We start from the raw sequence: 20,162 nt of genomic DNA on the forward strand, positions 1-20,162 counted from the left end.
CCCCCTCCAGCCTGGCAAAACAAGCCGTCAACAATTACTTGTCATGGCTTTACAGGAAGTGCATCATCGTTTTTTGCCGGGAAGCCGGTGAATTCAATGATGAAATCCGCTAACACTTGCCCCTTTATGGTGTTTCGTGGTGCATAGTCAATGTCGAACTCACTCAATTCCACCTCCCAATTCATAAGTCGGCCTGAGGTGTCTGGTCGTTACAACACCTTTTTTAGAGGGGTTTTCGTAAGGACCCGCACTGGTGAGCTTGAAAGTACAGACACAGCTTGCGCGTAGTTACTACTAGCTCAAAGGCCAGCTGCTCGATACAGAGGTACCTGGCTTCGGCCCCCTGATACACCCGACTAGTGTAGTAAATCGGCCTATGGACCCCTTCTTCTTCACGTACCATTGCTGAGGAGGCGGCCTGATGGGAGACTGCCAAGTACAAAGTCAATGTTTCTCTACACCGAGGTTGGTTGAGGAGTGGTGGACTCGTGAGGTATTTCTTGAGGGCTTCGAACGCTTGGTCGCACTTGCCATCCCATGCCTTTACTTTTCGCAAGACTTTGAAGAAATGAAGGCATTTGTCGGTTGATTTTGATACGAACCTGTTGAGGGCGGCTATTCGTCCGACCAGCCTTTGCACCTCGTTTATGCTTCGAGGCAGAGCCATGCTGAGGATGACCTTCACATTCTCGAGGTTGGTCTCGATTTCGCGCTCGGACACCATGAATCCTAAGAACTTCCCCGATTTGACACCGAAGACGTATTTTACCGGATTTAGCTTCATTTGGTAACGTCGTAGTATTGCGAAAGCCTCCCTTAAGTCGTTTAAATGCTATTCTAATGTTCTACTTTTAACCCGCAGGTCATCCACGTAGACCTCCATATTTCTTCCTATCTAGCCTTTGAACATACGGTTGACCAGCCGTTGGTAGATGGCTCCTGCATTCTTAAGCTCGAGGGCATCGCCCTGTAACAGTACAAACCTTGGTCGGTGATGAATGAAGTTTTCTCTGCATCCTCGGGATTCATACGGATTTGATTAAATTCAGAGTAGGCATCCATGAAGCTGAGCATGAGATGGCCTGCTGTCGAGTCGATAATGAGGTCAATGTGAGGAAGCGGGAAGCTGTCCTTTGGGCAAGCTTTGTTGAGGTCGGAAAAGTCGACACACATTCTCCATTTACCGCTCAGCTTCTTTACGAGCACTACATTAGATAGCCACTCTGGGTAGTGAGCTTCTCGAATGAATCCCACACTCAGCAACCGGTCCACTTCCTCAGCTATGGAGATGTTTATCTCTGCACTGATGCTTCGACGTTTCTGCCTTACTCCTTTAGCTTTCCGGTCTACACTAAGGCTGTGTTGCATGATTTCAGACGCGATTCTTGGCATATCCCCATGGCTCCAAGCGAATGCATCCTAGTGCTCAGCAAGAAGTTGCCGCATGGCACTTCGGGCTTTAGGTGTAATTTCGCTACTAATTGTTACCCTGACTTCTTGTCGATCTGGGTAAAGGGTAACAAGCTCCAATGGTCCGATTGGTTCTGCTTTCCGGAGCTCTTGTTCATCTCGGACTTCGCTTTGACCTCTGCGTAGTCTGGAGCTGGGGGTAAGGTGCAGGCACTCTCTGTAGGATATGCCTTGCCCACCCCGCCATTCGTTGGCATCTTGTTATAGGCGGGTGCGTTGCTTCCTTCTATTACTCCCTTCTCACTCTCATGTACTCGGACTCCTGCCTGGTTTATTTCCATGTCACTGGTGGCATTGGTACACTCCCAAGTTGCCTTGAACGGGTTATCTCAGGCGTGTGAAGTACACATAAGATCTATAACGATCCCATAGACGGCACAACTATTAACGTCGTGTTTTGTGTACCTTTGGGCTAAGCTCCGACAACTCAGGTCATCAGAAATGAGCTTGCAAAAGATGGAGAGTAGTGCAACTAGGAAAGGGTGGTCTTGGGGCCGGGGAACCTTCGTTGCCAAATTTATTAAATATTCTTGGAAATTTGTAAATAAGTAAAGGAGTTTAAGGATCAGAGAGCTTTCTTCGTACTTGGAGCTGGCTATTTATATTGTGGGTTCGGGGGGTGCAAATTGTCTTTGTTTCCACAAAGTTCGTGCCTTCCTTTATGTTTCTGTTGTCAGAACTTCTTTAATGCGGCATGTCTTTGCTACAACTCCATAAATGTAGCGTGTAGCTTGGCAGCGGTGTCATTAATGAGGTGTGATTTTCTGACTTCGCGTTTGGTCTATACGGGCCATAGATGATTTGATGCCGATGGATCGAGAGCCCTCCACATTTCCCGCTGCGCTCTGTGCAAGTTTCTGGGTTCTGAAGGTAGCTGCAGACTGTTAGGCTGATCTGTCTTATCGACTATTCAACGCTTCTCCCTGGTAAATGTTTTGCCCCCTAAGCGGACCTGGGGGCCTTCGGGCTAGCTATTGGACCGAGGCCCAGTGGGCTTTGAGAAGTGAGGAAAATTCCCTTATAATTATAATTCATACATTTTCCATCCATGGAGAGATAGACATCTAACATAAATTTAATGAGAGTGGACCAGAACAAAGGATTTGTTTAGATAGTATAAGGACTAATTTGGGAATACAAGTTTTTAAGATATTTCATTCATAAACATTATTTAAATACAAAACACTTTTCAATTTCAAATTTTTAACTTTTTCATTTAATTATTATCTAATCTTTATAATTTTCTCAAACTCCTAAATAAAGCACAAAAATAATATAACTTTTTTAAATTTCAAAACAAAAATTATATTCAAACAATTTGTTAATCTTATAATATTTTTATTCAACTTTTTCTCTATTTTTTTTCTCAAAATTCAATAAAACATCTTAACTCAAACTATTTCACTAATATTCACATATATTATGATATATTCTAAGTGTTAATGATGTGTTTCGCACATCGGACAATGGGCTCGATGGGCCTACAACACAAGAAATGTGAATGTTCGGTGGGTGGTTAAACACATTCGATGCCTAAGTCAATTCTCTTGTCGTTGGAGAAAATTTTTATGTAAGAGTATGTGACCCCAATTCTAACATAAAATTAGGCTTTTAGACTCCTTGTCGATGTGGGCCCTTTCATTCCAGTGCCAGGGGTGTCCTCCATTATACTAGGTACCAAGTCGTCGCATTTAATGCGGCGTGGCTCCTTTGGGTTTTGTCTCCTGTGGCAAGTGGGTGAGTGTGACCAATGTTTGGGCACTCTGTCATAAATAGAGCCTCATGCAGGGATCCCTTGCCTTCATTCTGTATCTCACCATTTGTTGCATGGCTCCCTGCAGTTTATGTGGGCAGAGATGTGTCAGAGTGAATGCTGTCCCATCTTCCACATTGATCCTTTTCTCATGTTGGCTTTGGGCCCTCTTTCACCTGTTTCGATTGGTGGGCTAGTTACGTTCTGGCTGTTGGGCCTTCGGGAGTGGACCAGGCCTGACTTAATGGGGCATTGAGAATATCCCTTCCACTAAGTGTCCAAACGAGCCCTAAATGATCAAGTTTTCGATCAATTGAGATTGAAATAGTAAAATGCATAATGATAAAATTTGATTTAAAAGATAAATTTAAAAATTTGAATCTTATAAATTAAATATTACCATTTAAGCGATATGGATAATGTGATCTACACACCGACTTGAAAATATAATAACTATTTTTCAATAATAAAATTATTTATGCAGTCATAAGGTGTACAAATCTCGCTCACTCATTTTGAGAAAAATGAGCAAGTTTGGAACACACATGAAAAAAATCATTTTATAATAATAGGTTACATTTTTTTAAAAATGGCTATGCAAGACTTGCACACCTCGTGACTATATATAATATTACTCTTCTCAATATTATCTATTTAATTTTCATGTGTCTTTTAATTTAATAATTTTAATTGTATTAAAATTAGACACGTGCATTTTGCATGCTAGAAAAATGTATATTGCGCCACTAACTCTTTTTTTTTTCCTTTTAAAAATGTCGACGAGAAATTAAGATGTCGCTTGAGAATAAAAAATTGTACGTAAACCAAATAAATTAATTTTATATTTAACCCAAATAATAACCCTTTTTGAATTTAGAGATGATCTCAACTCATCTAGATTAACTATTCTTATCTCATATTATCTAATTATTACAATTTTTTTAAATTTTTACATAAAATATAATAAATAATTTAACTTTTTCAAATCTCAAAATAATAATAATATTAAAAAAATAATATTCTAAAAATATTTTAATTAACTTTTAACTTTTATATTATCTCAATTTACTATCTAAATCTCAATTAAATGTAAATGTGAGCTTCGGTCAATAAATCTAGAAATTGGAAAGATTCTTTAACCGGAGATACTAATGTTTATCTAAAGTTCAAGCCCAAGCCCATTACGTCTTTAAGCTCAACATATGGAAAGGAGAGATATTAAGCCCAGTTTCAATAATAAAAATGTTTCATTGCATTTTCTCTTATTATTATAATTTTTTTAAATTTATATATAAATATAATAAAAAATTTAATTTTTTAAAATTTTAAAATAATAAAAATATTAAAAAATAATATCTTAAAAATATTTTATAAAACTTTCAAATTTTATTTAAAATGATTTATCACACTATCTAAACCGCACTAAAAAAAAAAAAAAAAAAACGGAGAACCCGAGTTTCGCCTTCCCCAACCGAGCCGGACACCCGCTAAATCCTTGTGCCTCTCTGTGGACTCTAGAGTGAAGGAACTCCTTTTTTCTTCAACGACTCTTCCTGCTTCTTGAATGGAAGGTTTGGTAGAACCCCATTACAATCATCATCGTGTTGTGGGTGTTGTGCATTTTCTACCCATAGGCTGCCCTCAAGTCCTGGCTTCTTATATGGGTCGAGGCAGGCCACCCTGCTTCAATGGTCAGCTTCTAGAAGGCTGATATTGGGTGGTGGAGACCAGTACTATTACCGGCTACCTACCGGCTACCAGTTCATAGCCTTGAACGGATTTATTATGGGGGTTCTTGTTCCCTCAAGGATTTTAGGGTGTGTAATAGGAGTAGGAGGAGAAGAAATGGAAGATGTAGTTTTGTTTTTTTTTTCGAGGAGGAGAGTGCCATCCGGGTCGTTTTGAAGACACAGAAGCAGTGTTGAGTTTGTCAAGTGAGGAAGTGGGTGAGGGATATTTAGGTGGCGTTGGGAGAAGTGGGTATTTTTCTTTTGCAAGAGAGTGGAAGTTGGAGGTAGAGAGAGAAATGCGAGTTCATCTAGGAGTGTGGAGGTGGCACAGGGAAGAAATATTGGCGGTAGAGAGAGAGATGCGTGTTCATTGAAGAGAGTGGACGCGCAGCAGAGGTGGGACATTGGTGGCGAAGAGAGAATCGTGAGTTCATCTAAACAAGTGGAGCTGGAGAAGAGTAGTAGTCATGGTAGTGAATTTCATATTGGGAAGAAGAAAAATCTTAGCTCGTCTTCCCTAGAATGTAGTTCAAGGCATGAACTGCAGTCAGACCCACTTGAATTGAGGAAGGGGGATTGTGGACAAAACGAGGAAAGGAAAACAATTTTTGAAGAGCGAGAATCATAGAAGAAGAGAAGATGGTTCTAGTTCATCCTATTACTCATATTCGTCTTCTGGGGGTTTTGAGAGTGATATGGAAGTTCAGAATAAGCAGGTGAGATTCATGGAAGAATCATCAAGTGGGTTTAGGGATTCAAGAAATAGTGGGAAAGATAAACTGGAGGGGGAAATGGAAGTGGTTAGACAGCATAAGAGGCATAAAGATGATGCAGGTGGACAGGGAGCAACCTCAGAACAGAGAAATACTGCCGTGAGGAATGGTGTTGAGTGGGAGCGGATGTAGAAGTCGGAGAAGAAGCTTACTGAAATCTCAGATGAAGAAACAGAGTCGGGACAAATCCTCACAAATGCATTCATGAGTATCAAGAACCTCTGGAAGTAATAATGGAAAGACATCCAGCTCCCACAAGAAAATCAAGGATGAGGAAGAAAATTTAAAATTGGTGACCAATCTGGACAAGGGAACAAGAAAGCAATATGATTAAACGGAGAATCAAGTCTTTGAAGTATTAAAACCCAGAAGAAAACACCAGCAACCTACAGAATTTCCCGAGTTCCGTGCCAGCAATGTCAAGACAACTTTCTTACAAAAAAAGAAACTCCCACCAAAACCTTTGAGACATCAGAAATTCAAGACTTTAATACGGAGACTGACACAATGAGATCGAAGGATAAAATAAGTTATCACGAAGCAGATAAATCATCACTTATAAAAAGAGTACTACTGTATGGAATCTACTGTAGCGGTGTAAGGGGATGTATCTGTTTTTTTTTTTTTTTTTTTTTTAAATCTTAACGTGCGTTTTGATTGAAGACGAATTTGAAAATTTGTTTCTTCCCATTCGAATTCATGCCGCGAAACCTCTGCTCTATCGCAACCCGCGTCTCCTTCCACAACCCAGCACCTCCCGGCGACGCCGTCTCTCTCGTCAGTGCCACCAAGCGACACTCCTCCATCTGCCCAGCGCCTCCACTGTCCCACGAGCTCGTTGAACGGAGCAAACATATTTGAATCCCGCGAATCCCCCTTCCTCGCCACTAACCCGCGTTCGTCGGCTTCCTCTTGCCAGCCCCACCTCGAAACGCTCGTACGTCTGCCCAGCGCCGCCACTCCCCGCGAGCTGATCGAACGGACCAAACCAACGACGGGACCGAGTGCTCTGTTTCGCCAAATGGTTTGGTAGGTAAATATTGTATTACCATTTTCCCATCCATACATGCTATGTTCTTCATGTGTATATCGATATGTGATTTTTGTGTTTTCTGAGATGGGTATGCTTAGGGTATGGAGAAATTTCCAGAAAGTTAGGATCCTTAACTGCTTTATTCTCTCTCTCTTTCTCTCACCCTGAAACAGAGGAATCAGAGTCACTTGGAGAAGATTGAGAATGCTCACTGTATGATCTTAGACACTTGTTCTTCCTTACTTTATTCTTGTGGGTTTCTGTCATTGTCCTCAATGGGACTAGGTTTTCTCCACATATCCATTTCTAGATCATAACTTGTAATTAGGTGTTCTCCATGTATACTTCTTGTGTACTTGGATTTTGCTTGTTTACTTGATCAAATAAAATCTTATTTTACCTATATATAAAAAAAAAAAAAAAAGGTGTGCCTTGTCCATTTTACATGGCAGGTAAGAGCTGAAAATTGTACCATGAGCCGTTGTTTAAATATGACAGAGCAATTTCTTGAGGCTTTTGATGTCTTTATCCTCCTATGCAGATAGCTTTATTTGTTTCGTCCAGTGATGCTGTACAACCAGGATGGCTTTTAACATTTCTAAAAACTGTTAGCCCTACTCATATCAGAGAAATGCAACAAAATGTAGTCAAGGTTTATGACTTTTTTTCCAAGCACTCTGGTTCCACCGTTTCGTGGATTTTTTTTTATATATTTTTCTTTTCTTTTCTTTCCTAGACCAAAGGCTTTACTGAGTGTAAAGTTGTGCTTTGCTTGTTAGAGCTCGAGCTCTTCTGTTTTTATTTTATGCAATGGATTAAATAGACATACTACATTTATACTTTGATTGACAGTTTACCTCTAGCTTGAAAAGAATTTAGTCTTGAACATTATTCTTTTAAATAAGGGTGGTAATTGAGCCATTTCTTTGAGGTTACTCATGAATCTTCATTTTTGCAGTATGCAAGACATTTTCTGTATTCCAGTCCAGCTCAACCTTTGGGTGCAGAAGACTTGGTTTGGAAAATGGTTTGTAATTTCTCTTCCACAAATAAGAAGTTTGCCTTTGGTTGAATATTTGCTTACAGGTGTACCTTTGAAGTAACGCTCGAGAAACATTATGCTGATTATTCATTTGCCCCCGTGTGACTACAGAATGTCATTTAACTGGTTTTTTAGATAGCAGATATTTCAGAGGATGAATCTTAATTTGTTTTCAACTTAGAGAAGTTGATGTGGTCACAATTTTAATTCAAAATAATGGTGTGGAGCGTAGCCATTTTCTTTTCTTAAATAAAACATCGATACCATACTATTACTAGGTATATACATATCTATTTTAGGATTCTGTGAGAAGTTGTGGTTAGTTTAATTTGAGGATTATCCATGCCAATCCACTCTCTGTACTTAAGGGTCCCAATATTAGTCTCACTTAAGTGTGATCTCTGTTGGGAGGGATGGCTTTGAAACTGTCCTACCATTTCAGCATTTTTGCATGCAGTGACAGCTCTCAGGTCTCAAACCTCATTGCGCTTGGCAGCACAATTTATTTATCTTTATGCATAGATCTTAAAAAACTCTGATATTTTATGGTCATTGAGATGTGTTCTAATCCACTGAGACTGTAGAACATCATGTTGGGAGTAATAATTGGGTGGCGACTATCACTTTTCTGGAAAAGTGGTGTCGCAGAGGTTATACAGGTTTATCTGCTTTAGGGAACAATGCTTTCACCCATCCTTGGAAAACACAAGGCGTTTCTATCCTCACGTTCAAAATATGGACGGATTTTTTGTGGCGAAAGTAGGTATTGATCTATGATATGATTTTTTAATTAGATAGCCAACATTTTTCTTTCAAATGCATCTGCCCATTTCATGTGCGCTTAAATTTGTCATACCCGGCAAATGGAGTTGTATTTTTTGTACCAAGCATCCTTCAGGTGCTTCTGAGAATACTCAAACCTTTTAGTTTCTCAATGGCAACTTCTACCAGAATGAGTTTTCTTGAAAAGTTGTCCAAATTTATTAGTTTATCGTACATCTGGATATTTTATGCAGTGTGATGCTCTTTAAGTCATATAGGTAATTTTAACTTATTACTGGTTACAAAAATATCCTGCAGTTGAAAAAAATAAGCAACTCAAAGCCAGTTGCAGAACCTTCTGAACGATCCGAAATGATGGAGCAAGGTTCAAGGACAAATGAGAGCAGCAGTGGAAAGAATACCGACGAATTAACGGTTGGCACTTCTAAAGAAATTGAGGTTTTGGGAAATGGTGTTGTTGAAAATTATAAAGAAGAATCATGGGCAACTGCCAACGAGGGGAAGAAAAGGAAGTTCCCATCAAGAGAGGAGAAGGGGAGAAAAAGGAAATTCCCATCAAGAGAGGAGATATCAAGAGCAAGGTAAAAGCTGTCTCAATAATTGATCAACCTCTTTGTGTCTATTTAAAGAATTGCATCTATAGATCCCGTTGGAACATGGAAACTTAATATCTTTCAAATGGTTGGCAGGGAAGAGAAGAGAGGAGCGTTGAGGAGGAAAAAGAGGCTGCACCCGCTGAGGAGTGGGAAGTAGAGTCACCAGCGGCAACTCATGAATCATGATGGATATAATTCCAAATGGTTAAAAGTTGTGGTACGCAAGGAGCGTTCACGAGAGAAGCTATAGCTCATGTTTGCTTTTTCGCAACGCTGCGATCACAACAGAATCGAGGAATTGATCACCAAAAAGTTTTTCGAATATTGTTGTCGGAAAATTATTATTATTATTATTAGTCTTAGACACCTATATATGCCACTGTTACTCAAAAAAAAAAAAAAAAAAAAAAAAAAAAGAGATTGGAAGAAGACATTGAAATGATCGGGTTTAATTATAGTGGTTGATGGAAAAGATTCCACACTTGTCTGTCTTTAAAATAAAACCATGTTTCTATTTTTATTTGTATATAATTAATTATATTTGGAATAAAGAATCCTGTTTCTCTGGCACAAAGCAAAACGTATATAGGTATAGGCTTTAGTTTGCTTTTATTTTTATTTATTTTTATCATATTCTATAACTAATGAATGGCTGATCAGGCTATGATGGAGCATACAATCACAATGGTCAATACTTGCATTGCTATAAACTGACTATTTGTTTGGCGAAAAAATACAACAGCTATAATCTTTAACCAGAACATGCATGCATGTGTTTGTGAATCCATGCTATATATAATAAAATGTGGACTTGTGCTTAGAGTTGTGAAATTGTCCTTAGATTTTAGTCTTTCTATTTTCTGGTTGTGAAATTCAGTGAGCATGAACTCGAAGATTAGAGATACAAACTGTGTTGCAATCTTGATGTAGCCATCAACCTGAGAAAGCAAGTGAAGTTAGGTTCACTTTGCACCATCAGTAACAATGGAATAAAAACTGAAAAACTTCTTGAGAATAGGCACCATTAGCAACAATAGAATAGGCAAAAGACATTTCCATTTCAGAGGTTGATTTAACAAAATACAATTTACAAACATGGTTTCCACTTTCAACCATTCCTGAACAAGCCGTTTCTACTCAAAAATTATATAATCTATACAACTTGCTTTTTACATTAAATTTATCCGAACCAAGCAAACACTATTACAAAGGTGATAATCTAGTACAAACACAATAACTTTCGTTTTTCTTTCTTCAAATTCTTTGCTATCTCTCTCACTTTTTCTTCCCTTTTTCAAACAGCATACTTGCACTGTAATACATCATCCCACCTCTTCCAAGCCTTATTCTCTTTTAATAACATGTTATCCTCTAGCAATTGCAATATATCCATCCATACGAAGAATTCACATTTTGTATCTCCCTGCATACAGTACAAACTCCCAAATTAATATGATAAAAAGTACACCCCGCAACAGCAAATCGATTACTTTAATATGATAAGAATAAAGTTGCTTTTACCGTATTATACTTGGGGCAGGCAAAAAATCTCCTTCTAGGATTTTTGTTAGTGCAGGACATCTTTAGTTTGGTTTTCAAACCATACCAACAAGTTGGTGACTCCATCACAAAATCATTAGGCAAAGATAATGATTGAGAAGACGCCATACATGATTCTGAAAAAAGGAAAGACAACTTTGAGTACAACAGTCTATCTCGTTTACATAATTGAATACATAATAATATTGCCTAGTGAATGCCCGATTAACTAAGACCATTATCAAATTTAAACATAACTTTATTTCAAGTAACCCAACACCAGTAGCTCATTATCATGCCAATCTTTTAGCTCACTAAAAAAATCTTTAGCATCTCAATCTTTATTAATCATTAATTTGTAGATGGTATTTAGTGCATACAGACTTCAAATGTACAAGTTAACCTAACAATGATCATTCCATCAATCTATTTATGACAATAACAACACGCTTCCATTAAAGGATACAATACTTATAAAGTTACAATAGTTAATGATGTAGTTAGTGATGGTAAATTTATATCTAAGTACACAATAGTGGTAGGAAGGGTGAGGTCAGATTCCATTTTTACTATCTGATATGGCAAATCAAATCAAACTAAACAAACATAAATTAGTGTTCCCAAATGGATAAAGATGCCAATAAGAATATAGATTTGGATCAACTAGGTAGTTTATTTATAAAGAAAAGAAGATATTCAAGTGGCAGGGGTCAGTTTTCAGCTTGGGAAGTCTAGTTAAGTGCAACGTGATTGGCCGTTTATTATGATTTATTTGTATGGTTCTATATACAAGTACAAGTAGACAAGAACAAGTAGCGATGTAAGCCTCCAACCACAAGCAAAAAGAAATTTTGGGTAATGGAGAAAGAAAAAATGGAACAGGAAAAGAACAATCACAAGACAATAAAAGAAAGGTGAGTCTAAATCTGTCCTCAGATAATATTGACCATTCGGTCCACTCATGACTAAACCAGAGAGAGATCTAGAGAGAGAGGGCATTTGCATCAATAGGGTTTTGGCTCTGTATGCATTAGAATACAGATTGGTTGACCATTTGCATCCATGTTTATGAATAAATCTACCAAAACTTGACCATATTTCATGTGTATATATATATGCTTGAAAACTTACCAGTAATTAGCTGATTGAATAAAAAAAAGTAAACCAGATTGACAGTAGTCGAACTGCACTTGATTTTCATCCGCAACCCACTTTAGTGCAAGCTTATCCTATGCCTTTACAACATAGGTTACAAATGCTTCGCCCAATGCAATTAAATTAAAGTACCCAAACCAAGATTAAAAAAATCACTACTAAGAGGACTAAAAATTAACACATACCCAAGATTAAAAAATAAAAAATAAGACATAATCATACTCCAATCATTGTCACCAATTGATATCTGTCTACCTTTTTAAATAGTTTCGTATGCCAACCACATAAATAGACATACATTTAAAATGTGCCATTTAATAAATTTGGTTAAAGAGACAAAATTTAAGAAGAAGAGTTTTACTCATATCTCATTTCTAGGCTGCTTTCACTGCAATTGGAGAAAATTTGGCATTGCTAGTCAAAAGCAGGGGGTTTAACTGATAATAGAAAGCCATGCAGTCTAATTTTCTATTAACTAGTGTGAATAAAGTACAACCACATGAATGGTCTATTTCAAAGTAATCAAACCCAACCTAGGTAAGTGAAGAGAACACGCATTCTATTCTAATGAGCGTTGGAAATATTGGTTGGATTCTATCCTGGCTAGTTTTAGTTTATTATTGGAGGTGGAAATAGCTGATTTTGGTTGCTAATTTCAAATAAAATCAGCGTCATATTGGGAAAGACCCACCATCAACTTATGTAATAGCCTAGGTTTAATTTTCTGGTTAAGATTTGAATGGTTGTAATAGTCTAGATCATTTTTCTGTAACTGAACTTAATTTACAATTTTTGAATGAAGATCTCATAGTTTGAAAGAAAAAAAATATATAGAAGAAGAAGAAGAAGGTGTAAAGGAAGGATGTATAGGTTAGGTTAGGTTAGGTGCACCTTGAGTGTTTCAAGGTACTTCAAGTTTTGTACGCACTGTTTTCTTCCACACCGCCACAAGTGAGAAATAAAAACAAGTATGGGGGATCCATCGTTTCTACCATACCAAGGGAGAACCAAAGTAATGCCATCAACACAAAGTTTTGAACAAACCCAACTAGAGTCCCATCCTACGTTCGTGATTCAAAGCAATATATGTCCAGTACGGCACATATATATCTATATACATGACCAAAATCAAAGATATACAACATACCCAAGAGGTTACATTGCACCACCCTCCACTAAAATCTGATTCGTTTTAGCTTTAGCTATTTCCACCTTCAATAATAAACTAAAATTGTGCCAGGATGGAATGCAACCACCAATCTCTAGCTAATCCTAGATATGCATCATCCAGAAACAACCCATTAATTTCTAACAAAATACCATTAATTTACAGCTCATATAACTAAACCCTAGAGGAAAAAAGAGATGCTGTAAACATAGAGAAAAAAAATGTATGACTAAACCCTAGAAACATGGAGAAAAAAAAAAAAAAAGAAATGTATGACTAAACCCTAGAATCACAGAGAAAAAATGAGTAATACATGGAAAAACTTGAAGAAGATTATTTACAAGAAACGATACATTACCCCTCCTGCAGATCTGAGGGCTTCACGTTGGTGGATTGAGGGCTTCAATCTGAGTGTGTCGAGCTCGCAGAGAAGAAGAAGAAGAAACCTTAGAGAAGAAGAAGAAATCTCAGAATAGAAGAAGAAGAAGTAGTCTCAAGGATAAACTGTGAACTCGAAATCGTTGTGCAGAGGAGCTGGGGCTTCGGGGGAGGCACTCGAAATCTCAGTGCAGAGGAACTCGAAATCGCAGTGCAGAGAAACTCGGGAAATCACAGTGCAGAGCAGCTTGGGAGCTTGGGGGTTGGAGGGAGAAGAAGGAAGCAAACGCAGGGGCGGGGGGAGAGACAAAATGAATTTTCAAGGGGGTTCCGGGGTTGGGGGGGGGAGGGACGAAATGAATTTTTAAAATGTGTTGCAAATCTCCCGTGCCTTCCTACGTCGACACGTCATGTGTGCAACTTGGATGTAGCAAACAGTGGCTTCACCCAAGATTTTTCCTTATAAAAAAAAATGAAGCAGATAAATCATCTTTAATTTTATCAAAAAGTGGGTCAGCATCAAAAGGCACTTCCTTGGCTTTTGGAAAGGAAAATCTAGGTTTCAATAAAGATACAAAACATTTTCATGGACCTCATTCTGGCATTGGAGTAGTGGGTTTATCTTTACCTTCACCTTCTAGAGGCATATGCAGATCTCCCATTGTAGAAGTGTTTTTAGAAACTAGTCAAACTAATTAACCTGGACCTGCCTCGGAAAGAACCTATTAGTGCAAGATTGACTGAAATCTCAGGGTCTGAGGGAATAGACGAGGAATTGAAACAAAGGAGACTTCAGCGGAACAAGCAAGTTCCAAGAGATAGATTTGATGAAAGGGAAGAAGTATAGAAACACCAATTTCTCCCCATAAAAAGCCTAATAGGAGGAGTGGAGTAAATCTTTAGTCTTTATAAAAACCAGAATGAGTTTGTTCTTAAGCCGTGTGAGACTTCTCAACACGCTCCCTCACGTGTAGGCCAGTCTTTCTGGTACCATCATTGTGGGTAGGTCACAGGAGCCCATCATCGATCATAGGTTAGCTTGCTCTGATACCATATAGAAATACTCATTTCTCCCCATAAAAGGCCTAATAGAAAGAGTGAAGTAATTCCTTATAAAGACCAGGATGAGTTTATTCCTAAATTGTGTGAGACTTATCAACCAAAAGCATATAAACTTGAAAGTGAGCAGCAGAGAATTGATGAAATGCTTACGAGGGAGGTGCTGTTGGAAGCCAAGAAGGCTGCTGATGCTTGAGAGGTGCCTGTTGGGGATGTACTTGTGAAGCATGGAAAGATTATTGCTCATGGATGCAACCTGTAAGTTGTGGGAGCTTATTTGTCTCTTGTTTGGTTGGATTTTGGGTATTTATATGGAGATATGTATTCAGTGTGGAAGAGTTACGGGACTCCGCCGCCCATGCGGAAATGATTTGCATACGTGAGGCTTAAAATTCGCTTCGGACTTGGAGGCTTGAGGTACTTTCCTATGTTTTTGAACCTGTTTTTAGCTTTTGTTTCTAAAATCTTAAATCTCATCTAAATTTATGTATGGTTAGATGCAACTGTGCCTAAAGATTGAAAGCCTCGCACTTTATTCAACTCATGTGGAATAGAATCGAGGACTTGGATTAATTGCTACATTTACATTGAAAAACATATATGTCATATTGACCGTCTTTACACTGCTAGTTAGAGTGCAAAATGGAGCTGCTGCTAAACTAGGGCAGTATGAGAAAAATGTCAGTTCCTTGATGGGTTGACGTACAATGGGTAGGAACATTTGCATTATACTTGAATCATACTTTTTTTTTTTATTAGTAAAAATATTGTATATATCAAAAGGATAAACTAAGTACACTGAATATATATAAGAAAACTCTTTGCCCAAAATGACCCAACAAGCCCCTAATGACCCAAAAAGTCTATAAAAAAAAAAATCCAAAATACACCAGACCCGACCCCAACCATTGTTTCCCGTAGAACTAAAACTCTACCCGAACATCAACCCCAACACCTTGATTCCCATCTTCACAATGCCCTCCCTTTAGACTTCCCTCTAGTTGAGCTACCAACCTTAGTATTATAGTTGATTGTCGAAAAAAGACGCTGTAACTCCCTGCATCATACTTAGAAAGAAAAAAATAGAGACGAACAAAATAAAATAAAATTAAAGAAGAAATCGATGTATGCACTGCAGTACTGGCCATTATACGTATTAGTGTCTTATGTTTTGTTATGTAACCCCCATCCCGGTTACCAAGTTAACAAGAGTATGATGGGAGTAGTAGTGTGAACATGCAGAGGCCTCTCTACAATCTCTTTAGAGCATTGGCAATGAAGTATAAAATTTAGTTAGAATGTTATCTTTTGACCATAACATAGACTTCTAGCTAGATTAGTCCACATTGGACTAGCTATCCCAAAATCCAAATAATAATAAAATATTATATATTTTAATATTAATTTTTTTTAATTTTTAAAATTTTTTTAAATATTTTGTAAACACACATTTAATCTCCACAAAATGCCCATCACAGATCAAATTCAGTAACATTTCCACCAACATTTAATCCAAAAGTTGAGAAATCCACCAACTTCAACAACTACCAAACCAACAAAACAAAACCTATTGCTACCCAGCCATAAAAACAGTTCATAAATCAGTTGCTACCCAACATTAAATTCCACCAATAAAACAAAAATCTATACAGATTTTCACCAACTTCAGTAGCAGTAGCTAGTCAAATTACTAATTAATGTTTTACAAAACTCCTCGAAACCGTGAGGAACTGCCAAGAGATGCTCCATAACATAATTTCCTGTCACAAAATCAATGAAACGCCACTTGTTAGCCTCTCCAACAAAATGGTTGCATTACAAACTCCATGTTTAAGTGCAAAAGCTTCCACACATCATGGTTTTAAGAATGGGAGACCTAATGGGTGTAACACAGTTACACTGTCAATTAGTAGAACATGCATTTGTGTAGTTCTACTTCATGACTTCATTATGGACCTAGATTGAATTTTGAAAAAGGAATCTAGTTTTTCTTTAAGAGTCACAAAGCACATCACGTTCAATTGAGGTTTGATGCATACTGAGAATCATAGGAGCAACTTCTCAAAATTAAAAGCAATATAACCTCTGTGTGTGTATGTGTTTGTCTTTATATTTAAAAATATGTACATATATACATGTGTGTGGAGAGAGAGATAGAGGGAGAGAGATGAAGAGGTCATGTGACTAGTCTTGTAGTGCTTAAAGTTATACCATGATGATGAGGAAGATTTAATGCTAGATATTTTTATAATTAAGTTGATGATAGTTATTTAGTTAACATGATAGACTGTTTTAGTTTCATGTGTATTTTGTGCGAGTCATTTTAGTTGTAAATTGGTATTTAAGTTAATCTATATATCTTATATACTGACTTGCAAAATATAATTTTTTATTTGTATATATGTGCGGTGTATATAGTTCATCAGAGTATTAAAACTTTGGAGATGGATATTTCATATATATATATGTGTGTGTGTGTGTGTGTGTGTGTGTGTGTGTGTGTGTGTGTGTGTGTGATGATGTTGAAAGATCACCAAAAATTCATGAGCAATGAGCATGAACATCAAGTAAGAGGCCTCTGATCTTCTGTTTGATTAACTAGCTCTCAATTAATTTAATCTGGTGGTCCAAAGACTATATATACAACTTGATGGCAGATTACAGCTCGATCGAGCTGATCATGGCATTAATTTATGGGCGTACCCTGATCACGACATTGTTCTTAACCCATATGCACATATATATGCAACCTAGCCAGTAGTTATACATATTAATCTTAGCAATCACTTAATTGTCAAAGATCCAGCCATACTTACACATGAGTTAAGCTTCTTTAACATTCTTTTTAATTTGTTAATTGTACTTAATTGTAGATATGCCAAAATCAACAAACAATAGACAAACAATATGTCAAAACAGAGATGGTAGAGAATCAATACCCAATATGAAATGCAATACACCATACCAAGAAAGTCATAGAAATCAATACCCAATATGAATCAATACCCAATATGAAATGCAATACACCATACAATATCCAAAAAAGTCATAGAAATCGACAAATCTCCAACAAACCAGAATGCATATAGAAAGAAAGGCCATCTAGCCCATCCCTTTACTAATTTGAATTGGGAAAGCACCACGAAACTTCACTATTTTTTTGTGTTTTCTTGACAAACCAAGCAGGAGCAGTATTTCCAACAAAACGCATACAATCAAAACAAAACCCACAAATCAAAAGCACAAAACAAGAAGAAGGAATAGAGAGAAGGGCAAAAAACGGAAAAGAAATCAGAGAGAAGAACGAGGAAGAGGGTCTTACGTTGGAGAGAACGAAGACAACGGCAACCGCTGGAGAATGCGACTGTTGGAGAGAAGGGGACGCTTGCGGGCTGGGGAAGAGCGACGTCTCAGCAAGAATGGGGCTAGAAGATTATGGCTCGCGGGTTGAAGAAGAAAAGGGAGATTATGGCTTGCGGGTTGAAAAAGAAATAGGCAAAAAAGAGAAGGGAGCTTTGGGAGAAAAAGGGCGAAAACAGAGTTTCGGGAGAAAGAAAATCAAGATAGATGAAATGAGAGTTTTGGGATAAAGAAGAATAAAACCGAGGGAAAGAAAGAGCGGGAGGTAGAGAAATGATAAAAAAATACTTGGTCTGTGTACAGCCCCTCACCAAGTATGGAGAGCTGCTAACATTTACTGTAGCAGAAATGTTAAACTTATGAAGTTTAGCTAGGCCAATGCTGGAGTTTTTTCACACATTTTCTTCTAATTTGAACTTGCATTGGCTAATAACTAGGCCATTGCCAATGCTCTTAGAGCACATAATATCGATTAGGTTATTTTATATGGAATGTACTTTCCCTGTGAAACTGTTTGACTTCACTTTGCTTCAGCTTGATAATGTTGTCCGTTCTCAGGAGACAATGCTTTACGTAACACTAGAACCATGTCCCATGTGTGCTGGAGCAATACTTCTAGCACGAATCAACACACTCGTATGGGGAGCAACCAATAAGCTTCTTGGAGCTGATGGCAACTGGATTAGGTATGTCATGCTGTTTTTTTTTTTTCTTTTTTTTAAATCCCATGGGTGTTAAAATGATATTTAAATCAGTCAGCCGTTGTTTTTTTTGTAATATCATGTAATAAGAGTTCTGCTTAATTAAAAGAACTTGCAGCTTTTTTTGGGATATTTTATCTGGACTATATCTATTTACTTCACTGAAAAAAACTCAGAATTCCCGATTTCGTAACAAAGGCATGGACAAAATACATTGAGATCCAAAATTGAAGGAAGAAGTTTTCCACTATTAGTCTCCCTTAAGCACACGCTATGCCTATGAATCAGCATACTTGTTATCTTCTACAGTCAAATCCTGTACAACCTAGTAATCATGATTTTATTTTCTGAACCTCGTCTATCCTCTGCATGTGCACTGTAAATTATTTATTTGTTTTTTTACAGACTTTTTCCGGATGGAGTTGGGAATGGGACGGAAGTTTCAGATAAGCCAGCTGCTCCTGTCCACCCACTCTACCCCAGAATGACAATCCGACGAGGTGTGTTGGCATCAGAGTTTAATGCTGCAATTCTTCCAGCTGAGGAGAAGGAAGAAAGAGAAGAAAGAAGAGCCCCCTCCCCAACCTTCACATCTTTCTCTTTTGCACCATCCATCGAAACTCCGTACAAAGAGGCATGATATCTTCCATATTTTCTGTTTATAAGGATGATACTGGACACCGTATTTCTTCAACTGGTAAAAATTATATTGAAAAGCTTCTGTCCTTCAAACGAAATAAAGTTGCTATTGTTGTGGGTTGGCTAAATCGCTAGACCGAACATTATCTGATGTTGAATGGCTTTATTAAATAATTAAAACGTCATAAATCCGACTCAAGTTGTAAAAATGGTGCAGCCTAGTGGTTGAAAGGCGAGTTTGGGATGAGTTGTAGACTCGAACATCTTGGATTTGATTCCACAGTATGAGCTTTCCTTACATGGTATACGATTCTAGACTTTTATCTATTTCTTGGGTTTCTTTTGCACGTTAGTGGCAAACATAATGCTAGCGTTAGAGTTGCCAAACCAGAGACAAGGGTTTATGATATCAAGCAAAGAACCCGATGAGTTTATGATATCGAACCGAATAAGGGTTTCTCTTTCTGATATTTTCATGGTTGGCAGCAGTCGTGAAACAGAAAATGGCTGTTTGTTTACAGCGAAGATGAGTTTTTTCAACTTCTATATCAAATCTGGGTCATCAGAAATTTTTGGTGAAGCCAGGAAGGAGTTCTACAGCCTTGCTTTCACCCAACTATTGGATAGGGACTGGTCACCAGTGTCTAGGTTAGATGTTGGGATCTATATGGTAATACGTACATATAAAAAATGGTTGGTAGGGGTTTATTAGCTTTCGCTATATCATTTTAATGTCCCTTCCTTTTGCCAAAAGCGCCCTAGGAAATGAGAATTTCGTGTTCTTAATAGAAAATGTACAAAATTCAGATGACTAGAAAGTTTCTTTCATACATAAGAGGTCTTAAGTTGTCATACTCAGTCCTAATCATCACAGTGACAACAAAGAAACAGTATCAGAAACGATGGAAATTTGGAAAAGATTGATTAAAAGATTTCAGTAGGCATAATGAAACTTGGAAGTAAAGAAATAAAAGCTTCTGCCA

The 20,162-nt window shown here is 37.7% G+C and overlaps 1 pseudogene; it reads left to right on the forward strand.

The window, feature by feature from the left end:
- Positions 1-3,326: 3,326 nt before the first annotated feature.
- LOC121258780 lies at positions 3,327-19,852 on the forward strand (annotated as a pseudogene).
- The last annotated feature ends 310 nt before the right edge of the window (positions 19,853-20,162 follow it).

Source organism: Juglans microcarpa x Juglans regia, chromosome 3S (assembly GCF_004785595.1).
Source record: "Juglans microcarpa x Juglans regia isolate MS1-56 chromosome 3S, Jm3101_v1.0, whole genome shotgun sequence".
Taxonomy (NCBI): domain Eukaryota; kingdom Viridiplantae; phylum Streptophyta; class Magnoliopsida; order Fagales; family Juglandaceae; genus Juglans; species Juglans microcarpa x Juglans regia.